Source organism: Arvicanthis niloticus, chromosome 7, assembly GCF_011762505.2.
Source record: "Arvicanthis niloticus isolate mArvNil1 chromosome 7, mArvNil1.pat.X, whole genome shotgun sequence".
Lineage (NCBI taxonomy): Eukaryota > Metazoa > Chordata > Mammalia > Rodentia > Muridae > Arvicanthis > Arvicanthis niloticus.
In genome coordinates this window covers 40,214,600-40,224,494 of record NC_047664.1, presented here as the reverse complement: position 1 = coordinate 40,224,494, position 9,895 = coordinate 40,214,600, and positions in this window count along the sequence as shown.

The following is a 9,895-nucleotide window of genomic DNA, read 5'->3' as shown; positions in this document are numbered from 1 at the left end:
AAGAGGAGAAATGAATGAGATGTGTCCCATCTTCCAGGAACTCCTGTCACCAGGGACTGCTGGGGGCAGAGCTCAGAGCTCAGGCAGAGTCTCCTGACCATCCTCCCTCCATCCTCTTCCCTTATCCACTGTGTCTCGGGCAGCTCTTGTCACTGGGTCACTGGAGAGCAAGGTGACCTTACTGTCTGACATCTGGATTTGTTTGAAGTTGAGTGTAGGTTGGTAGGTAGGCTGACCTTCATCTCACAACATTCTCCTGCCTCAGTGCTGAGATTGTACCACAATGTCTGGCTACTGTTGTGTTTTTGTTGTTGTTGTATGAATGCATGGATGTCTAAATGTGTGTAGGTACACAAATACATGCAGGCATGTGTGTATAGACCTGAGGTTGAGGTCAGATGTCTTCCACAATTGTTTTCCACTCTATTTATTGAGACCAAGTCTCTTGCTGACCCCAGACTTGTGAATCCCAGCTAGGCTAGTTATCCAGCTTGCCCTGTGGGTTCTCCATCTTCAGAACACTGGAATAAAGGCATCTGCCACACCTGGTTGGTTTTTAGGTGGGTTCTGAGGATCTGAACTCTTGGTCCTCATGACCTTATCTACTGAGCTTTTCCTTGGCCCGTGGCTACTTTGTAAAATGCGACTCTAGCGTCTGGCCCCTCTCAGGCACCAGGCCTTTCTCCACTCCTGCAGCTGATCCCGAGAAGCTGCCCCGTACTGTTTCCCCACATATACATGGAAGGGCCACAGGAAAGCAGAGAGTCTTTGAACCCCTACAAATCACAATGGACACACATGCTGTCTTGTAAGGAACCTTACCATTCTCAGGAATTTAGATGTGGTCTCAACAATGACTGCCAGGTAGTCACATCCCTAGACAACCTAGATGTGACCCTTCGGAAGATGGTATGTATCCAACAGAGGTTTCATGGGGACCACACTTGGCATTGCCTAGTCTTTTTGAGCCTACTGCCTCATCTGCCAGGTGGAGATCTTTCTGGGACCACTGCCACATACTTCCACCATACCCCCTGCCCCTGTTCTTACCTTCTACATCCACTCTGTAGAGTGGCAAAGTACTTCTCCTATAACTCAAGTCAGATGATGTCCCATGTCCACATTGCTAAGTACCAGATGTGGGGAAGATGCAGTCTACTTCTGTTCCTTCCAAGGACTGGCTCCAACAGCTGCTCCCTCTGTACCCTCCGCTCAGGATACATGGTGTACTTACATAATGCAGAAAAAACACTCACACATATAATAAAAATAAATACATGAAAAAGAAAGGGAAAAAGAATTGTCACTTTCTTTGTGACCATTTCTAGTGTTCGGGTGGGGACCACCCTTTTGTATGTGGGACTTTGGGGAACGTTCCAGATTCAAAGATCAACCCTCACTTATCTGGTGAGTCAGGGACAGAGTCCCTACCCAGACCCTAGGAAGGTTTAGTAACTGGCCTTGGTTTCCTCCCATGAGCCTCTTTCCTCTGCCTGGTGGGCTATAGCTAATGATGCTGGGAGCCTTCTTTGGCTGTTCTTTTGCAGGGGCCAGCTAACCCTGTTCCCAGCATGTCCTCACCCAGGTCCCAGAGGATAGCTAGAGTCTTTGGTTCCTCTTGTTGATCCTCTGAAAACCCATGGAAAATGCCACCATCGAGGGGCATCTGTGCCTCAGGCCACACATGGGATCAGATGCTCACTCAAGGCGATAGGTAGATAAGGGAAGACTGGATGGGGGTGGTAGAGAGTGGAGCAGTGTGGGGCAGTGGTTAGTAACCCTGAACCATCTGGTCTTGACCCAGTGAGAGGTGGAGAAATGAGGGAAAGAACACCCCCACTGGGGATGCTGACTTAGCTCCTCCCTCCCTCCCACCTCCACCTGGGCTCTCTACTGATCAACCCTGACAGGAAGGTGCAGGCCTCAGGCATCATCCAGTCATGTAGACACACAGGTTTTCTTTAGGTGGAAGGCATGGGGGAAGAGCTTTCAGATTCAAGCTGTCCTGGACCACATAAGTCCTGAAGGGGTTGGGGATCCTGGGTCTGTGGGTAAGAAGGTTAGCCCATCTTTATATGCAAGGAGTGGAGTCCTGCAAGCCAATGGTACTTAAACCTGTGCCAAGGTTTAAGCAGAACTAGAGAGGTTACTGGGTAAGGAAACTAGGCTAGAAGCCAGGAGTGAACACAAGTGCCTTGTGTAGGGCGAGGTCACAGAGGACCTGAGTGGAGCCTCCTAGCCACCTGTGCAGAACAGTGGCCTCCTGTCATCTTAGTGACCAAGAGTATTTAAGGAGCTGAAAGAAGTGGGTGGTTGCTAGGAAACATCAACCCTATGATGTCCATGTGAGCGTGGCCCCACCAGAGGCATGGAGAAGCTGCTGGGGTATAGGCTGACACTACTGGGCCCAGTGGGGGAGCCCTCTACTGACATACTCAGGAGCTCTGGGGGCCCACTAAAGCTTGAAAAGCATTTCAAAATGTCTGAAGGGCTGCAGACACGTGGCTTCGCTTAGGCCTGACCGGAGCTGGCTTTCTTGTGGGATTCGGCCCTGTCCGCTCCTGGAGCCCAAGGAGCCAGGAGGGAAAATGAAAACCAAAGTTTCTAGAATCATCAGGCCCAGCTCCTCCTTTGCTGTCTCTCCTTCCCTTTCAAGTTGACCTGGCAGGACTTTGCCCCCAGACCCCAGCTTTTGTGCAAGGGCGAAGAGGAGGGCTTTGCCACGCAGGCGCCACATTTGATTCCGATTTGCGCCTGGCGTGTGATGACAAGAACCTGAAGCTGATAATGGACGAGGCCAGCCCTGGGAGGGCAAAGCCCCGGCGCCGCCATCGCTCTTGCTGCTGAAGCTGTCACTGGATTGGATCGGCAGATACTCACCAAGCCTCAGCTAGCCATGGGGGCTGGGCCACAGGGCCCTAGGGTCAGACCCTCTACTCTGCAAGGCCAGCCACCAGGAGCTAGAAGAGCCAGTGCCCACCCTACCCTGTGTGGGCAGCAGCCACAGTGGGAGCAAGCAACTGTGCCAGGACACTCGAACAGGTAATCAGATGGCATTGTGACCCTGTAGGAGAGTGGGTAGTGGGGTTGGAGCATGTCTTTCTGTGGAAAGCTAAGAGCAGCAGGCCTGAAGCTTTGCAGTGGTCTCTACCACAGGAGATGGTACAATTCTGTAGGTATTGTGTCACTAAAGGCTAATGCCCACTCTTCTGTCTCCAGCCTTTGAAGGGTCCTGGCAGCACCTCCTTGCCTCTCCATTTAAGTACTATGACTGTTCCCCAAGAGCTCAGGCAGGAGTGACACAGCTGCTTCTGAAAGTTTCAGGCTTGAGGGTGTGGGGTGGAGTCATTTACACATCCATTCTGCCTTCCCTGTGAGCATGTGACCAGGCTGGCTGGCTGGAGTACCACAGGCATATAGTGCAGAGCTCATGCCCTCAGCTGTCTCAACAAAGGCCAGCCATGGCCAACAGAGCCCCAGGCTGATACGATGTGAGCAATGAACCATTGCTGTTGTGTGCCACAGGGTCTCCTAGCCAGCAGAGGCTTTCTGATGCAGAGCCAGCTGCATGCCTTTCTCTGATAGCCTAACAACCCCCGCCCCTTTTGCAGATCCTTCTCGGCTTCCCTATGGTGGAAAAACCCTGCTTGAGTGTTGGTCCCTTTATCCCCAGAGTCCCCAGATAATAATAGTATCTGCTCTTGAATCTAGCCTGCTCCTGACACAGAGCACCAGATGTTACAACAAAGAAGAGCACCAAATACCCAATAGGATGCCAGCCTCCAAAGACTATGCCTAACTCTCCCCATGCCAGCTCTCAGGCTAGTTTACTGGATATTTATGGTGAGGTACATTGTTACCTGTAGCTGCTGTCCAGGCTGCTCTGCACACACCTCCGACTGGAGATAAAGTGTGGGACAGACAGTCGGCAGGCACTTAAGAGTAGAGACTCTCTGCAGAGCTACAGAGAAAACACACATATGGCAGGTGTCATGCGAGGTGGGGTTCAAGTCCCAGCCATACTGGACTGGGTTACCTGTACTTGGCTGGACCTTTCTTCCTTCCAGAAGAGTGAGCAGCAGAGACTCTGCCAAGTGCAAATTTGATAACCAGACACCGTGCTGAGGCCCCGGACAGCCCAGCCTGCCTTTGATCCAGGCTGTCTCGGCCAGCCGTTCTTTAGCTGCCGAGAGTCTGTTTTCCATTTTGAGTTTGGCTGGGCCCTCCTTTATGGAAGATCGGTTTTCAGGCCCCAGCAGACAGAGCTGTGGGCAGGAAGCAAATGCTCCTCTCTGTGGATCTCCAGCCTCCAGTAGCAAGCAGGGGTCCTGGGAAGCAGCGGGATCTTTGTGGGATGGAGATGGTGCTACTCTAGAGTGGGGAGTTCCCAAGGCACCTCTGAATGGAAACTTGTCTGATTCATAACCCAGGGTCAAAATTCTGAGGTCACCTGTCCTGTCAATAGGGCAGTAAATGGGAAATCTGAAAATGGAAATCAACTTGGTAAAAGAGGGCAAGAATTTTGACCTTGGTGGTTGCTCAAGTATTAAATGAATCCATGGGTGGGTGGATGGATAGATGGGTGGATAGATAGATTGGTGGGTGGATGAGTGGATGACAGGTGAATGGAACTGATGCATATGTGAGAGGATGGATAGGTAGGTGGGTGAGTGAGTGGATGGGATGAATAGATGGATGGATACACGGATGAACAGGTAGATGGGTGGATGAAGAGATTGGTAAGAGGGTGGATAAGTACATAGGTGAATGGGTGGGTGGCCGGACAAGCAGATGGACGATGCATATGCAGGCTATGAGTTAATGGATAGATAATTGGATGGATGGGTGGGTGGATGGATGGATGGATGGATGGATGGGTGGATGGATGGGTGGATGGATGGATGGATCGATGGGTAGGTTTATGGGTGGCTGGCTGGCTGGTGGTTAAAAGGGTAGATGGGGTGTTGTTGATGGGTGAAATCTACCATTCTTTGCCTTTAAATCATGGAAGATCCATTTTCTCAAGAGCTGCATGCACATGAGGCAAGCATTCTGCAACTGAGCCCACCAACCCACGCCATTTTGAAGATTTTGAAGTTGCAGTGTGATTTCTCTTTTAGAGCTTGGGAAACAGGCACAGAGTCTGCTGGGTCTGAGAGTCCACAGTCCCACATGCAGGTGAGGACAAGGGTGTCACCATCATGAGGTGGTCCACCTTGCAATGTTGATGCCCTGGCGCTCAGGCCTACTGAGAAAGCATTGAGGTGTGGAACCAGATGCTGTGCACTAGCCAGGTGTTTATTATGTTGCCAATGTAGCAGTGTAGACTTTCACTATGACTTCCTGCACAATGATTTGAGAAGTAGGGGGACATGGCAGACATAGACACCTCTCACTCCTACTCAGTTTGGGTGACAGTAGTGTATGTGAATTAGTTCTGTGCAAGTTCCCACATGTGAGGGAGGATTCAGACCACAAGCTCACAGTGAGGACACAGGCCCTGGGTTTTGAAAGCAACCAGAACAATAGCTTCTGTGTCATTCATGGACTTCCCTCAAAAGTTGCAGTGTGAGGTCACTATAAACACCTCTGCACTCCCTGGGTCAACCCTCCCAATCTCACCCTAAGGTGCCCCGTCTGCTGTCCCCTGCCCCTTGAGGAAGGCTCACTTGCCCCTACCTTGCTAAGGTAGACACCTAGGCTCAAGAGAGCCAATGTTATTCTCTTTCTGCTGTGCTATTTTCCAGGGATACTGGGGACCAAACTAAATGGTTCTCTGGGCTGGAAAAGAGAAAGGACCACACAGGCTGCCTCAACTCCACCACATCCCACTTCCCACATCCCACATCCCAATCAGTCTCTGCTCATAGACAGCTTCCATGTGTCTCGATGGTGTGCCGAAACACAGGAAGAACCCGTGAGACAAAGTTGGGGGAAGAAGGAGAGCTGTTAAGAGACAGTTGCTCTACACACATCTGAATTCCCAAGGCTGCCTCAGGCACACAGGACTTCATGGCTGTGAATCCCAAGCCCTCTAGGGTCTGACCACACTTGTGGGTTGCACTTCTCTTCTCTGCCACTATGGGGCACACTTCTCCCCAGTGAGCAGGTACCATGCCACAACCTAAGCTGGCTGCTCTTTCCTTCCCTGCATAAACTTTTCAGGCCTTCATCAGCACAGTCCATAATTTCTCTAATAAAACACCATTAACTATGAAAAATCACCCAGTATAGATATGGGTGTGCAATTCTGTCCCAATACTCACCTCCATCTTTACCACACACAAGAAGGTGTTTACAGCAGTGCACAGGGCTGGCAGAAGCCTAGGGCACAGTGACGCTCATTCCCAACCCTCTGGGGCCCTGGGAAAGTTCTTGTCCTAGTCTGACCCCCCAGATGTGGGTCAGAGGCTGGCACCCCCTCTCTGTGGTCCCCATAGAGGAGGGCTGCCTTTGTTGCAGCCTCAGAGTTAGGGTAACAGGTCCCTAACTAAGGGCGATGAGTTCAAACCCACTGGTCCCATCAGAAAAGAAACACTGGTACCTCTTAGAAGAGCATGTGTATGACTGCATGCCTACTAAGTGTGCCCATGTTTTCAGAAGGTGGGAGAGGAGCCTTCATTTATCTAAAAACTAATCTAAATCCAAGGAAAACTAATAGATGGTCATCCAAGCCAGGTGTGGTGCTGAGCTCCTGTAATCTCAGTACTTTGGAGGCTGAGGCAGGAGGATCAGAAGTTCAAGACCATCTTTAGCTACGGGGTGTGTTAGAGATCAGTCTGGACTAAAAATCCTATTTAAAAACAACAACAGCAACAACAAAGACTTGTTTATCAAAGACCTTTGCTGTAGACCCACTATGTGCTGGGTGGAAGTGATGAGCAGGCTCACCTCCAAGGAGTTCACAGTGACATGCAAGACACAGACAGATGGAGCCAGGTGGCAGTCCAGGGTGGCACAGGAAGCCTCCAGAGGAACCAAGGAGGCTTCCTAGCTGCATAAGAAAGCCTTCGACAGGCTGTAGATGAGAAGCAGCACTGAGGGAGAGAGAAAAGAGAGCAAAGGCCTATAGCAAGGCAAAGCTGTGGACATCAGAAGAGGAGGACGTTTGGGCTCTGAGGCTACCAGGCTGGGATCTGGGAGCTCCCCTTAAGGGTTTCACTTCACCCTGACCAGCTGTACAACCATACATTCAACTTAAGCTTCTGTAAGCCCCATTTATAAGATGAGGCATCTCTCTTCAGACTGGAGTCTGGAGCGATGTAAACTATAGTGTACTGACCATAACATCAGAGGAACACGGTAGAGATGAGCCACCATTCATCCCCTGTGCAAGTCAGTGTTTAACCTCAACTTGTGCCGGGCCAAAGATATCCCTACCTCACCCGGAAGTTTGCTTTGTGGACGTGTTTTCTCCATGGCACTACAGAGGTGATTGCTCCCCTGCCCTGAGATCTCCCAGAGTCATTCGCAGCTTGCAGGGTTCCGTTGCAGCCTGGCCTCTCACCAGGACACCTGCATATTCATACCATATTGGAGGCCATCTCTTGATTCTCAGTTCCTGGCTAGTTGTCAGTGTTTGGAATAGGGTGTGGAGTCAGATAGACCAACAGACAGACAGACAGACATTAAGGTCAAGAAGAACCCCAAAATTCATGCTCTCAATCACAGAATGAAACATTAAAGTGTCTTAGAAGCAAGAATTCTGAATGGGAGCCCACTGTGGGGAAGACACCATCTCTGCCTGGAGGCCACAGTCCCCAGTGCTTCTTGTAGGTTTTCCACTTGCTTGGTAAGGTGGCTGTGACCTGCTGGGGCAAGCACTTTCTGGGCATGAGAAAAGTCTAGAGACCAAGATTCCCAGGAAATACAGCCCAGTTGTTCCGGGATGCTCTAGGTGTCAGACATGTGCTAATATCTAGGTATTGCACAGAAGAAAAGGCTCTTGGGTTAGGCTGTGCCAATTGTTCCTGACAGGTATCTGGATGTGTGTGGCTGTAGTTAGAGAGTGGAGCCTGAACAGTAGTCCCTGAGTCTGCAGGAACCTGGAGGGTGACCATGGAGAACCAGTTCAGAATCACAGGGACAGGACAGAGGATGAAGGAGAGCGAGGGCTGACCTGTGACAGGTATGTCTCAGAATACTTGTGTGTATCAGATGCTTTTCACATTGCTATGATCAAATATTTGATAGAAAGCAATTCAAAGGAAGAAGGGTTTAGCTGTCACACAGTCTGAGGCTACAGTCCATCAGGGCATGGACAGTGTGGCAGCAAGATGACGGGGTAGCTCAACACACATCAGCAGCTAGGGAGCAGAGAGGGCAGAAGGTGGTGTGGGACTATATAACCTTAAGGCCCATCCCCACTTCCTCTCTCAAGGCCATACCTCTTAAAGTTTCCACAACCTTCCCTGAAGCAGCATCCCCAGCTGGGGACTGAGTGTGCAAACCCATGAACCCGTGGGAACATTTCACACTCAAACCATAGCCCAGCACTTTTGACTGAAAAGTGTGGCAGGAGGGGACTGGGTAGGATTTGAGCTGGAGGACTGACTGCCAACTTTACAACAGTGCTGTAATTTGGTAAGTGCTCCCCACCAAAGACCCCATTGTAGACTGTGGCACTATTGGTAGGTAAGGGGACCTCTGAGAAGGAGGTCTAGGCAGAGGTTTTTAGGTCATTAGTGGGGAGGGCGACAATCTAATCTTGCCTTACATGCCTGCCTTGCCACAGGCCCAGTACAACAAAGGAGCCCAGTTCTCTTTTCTGTCTCTCCAGGAACTTTGTCTCCTGCGCTCCTGGTCTCGGTGGGACTTAAGCATCAGCGTCTCTTCAGTGACAAACTCAGGTTTCAGCAGCCTCTTTTCTCCATCCCTCCCTTGAGCACACAAAAGTAGACTGAAGGGCTCACCCACAACTGCAATGCCTGTCTGAGAGAGGCAGGCAGCTTAGTCCAAATACCTCTGAAGTGACTCTAAGGACAGCTTTTGGTGGCTCTCAGATTAAGCACCAGCTTCTTTGACTTCTTAGTTTTCAGAGTGCCACTGAACCCAGGGCAAAGTGGGTTCATGGCAGATGGCCTGGCACGTCGAGGTAAGAGACGGTAAGGGAGGAGCCAGAGCTGTGGAGAAGCAGAGTGACCAAGTTGCTGGGATCTGAGAGGATGACTGGTGAACAGTGGGGAGTTGGGAGGGGGACAAGATGGGTCTGGGTGTGCCATCAGGGAGGTTGGGGAGCTAGGGAGGGAAATTAATGCTGCTCTTAGAATTCCCAAAGAGTAAGACTAGTGACGTAGGAATGGGCACAGCTAGGGGACACACCTGGGAAGATGAGACCAAGGATGCTTCTAGAGGGAAATGCGGTATCGTGCTTTGCTGTTCAGAAAAAGAATCCTGGCTAGGGTCAACAAGGGAGGACACCGGCCCAAGGCAGTGTACCCTGGTGTGAGTCACTGCATAGGGCCATGATGGCTTCTATGGGCAGCTGGAAGCTTTGGTGTTCTGTTGTGATAGTCTTGGTGACAAGCACATTGGAAGAACCCCTCGTTCACAAACTCTTAGCAACGTTTACATTATGATTGTAATGGTGCCAAGTAAGGTTGGCACCATTAGTTCCTCAGAACATTCTTACTGTTTTGGTTGTAATGAGCTGGCAAGGCAGATGGACTGACTATACAAGAAGAAGCCAGGATGCAGCAGAGTGGGGAGGAGAGGGGAGAAAAAGAGGGGACTTGACAAGCTGCCAACTACCACAGCAGGGGGGATGACAGGTCAGGAGCAGCTGGCAAGGAGGGGAGAGGTCATGGTGGTGCTTCCAAAGAGGTAGTACTCACCCACCTAAGTACTCCAGAGATGAGGCTCCGAGTGGGGCAGAGGCAACTTTAGCTGAGGTGAT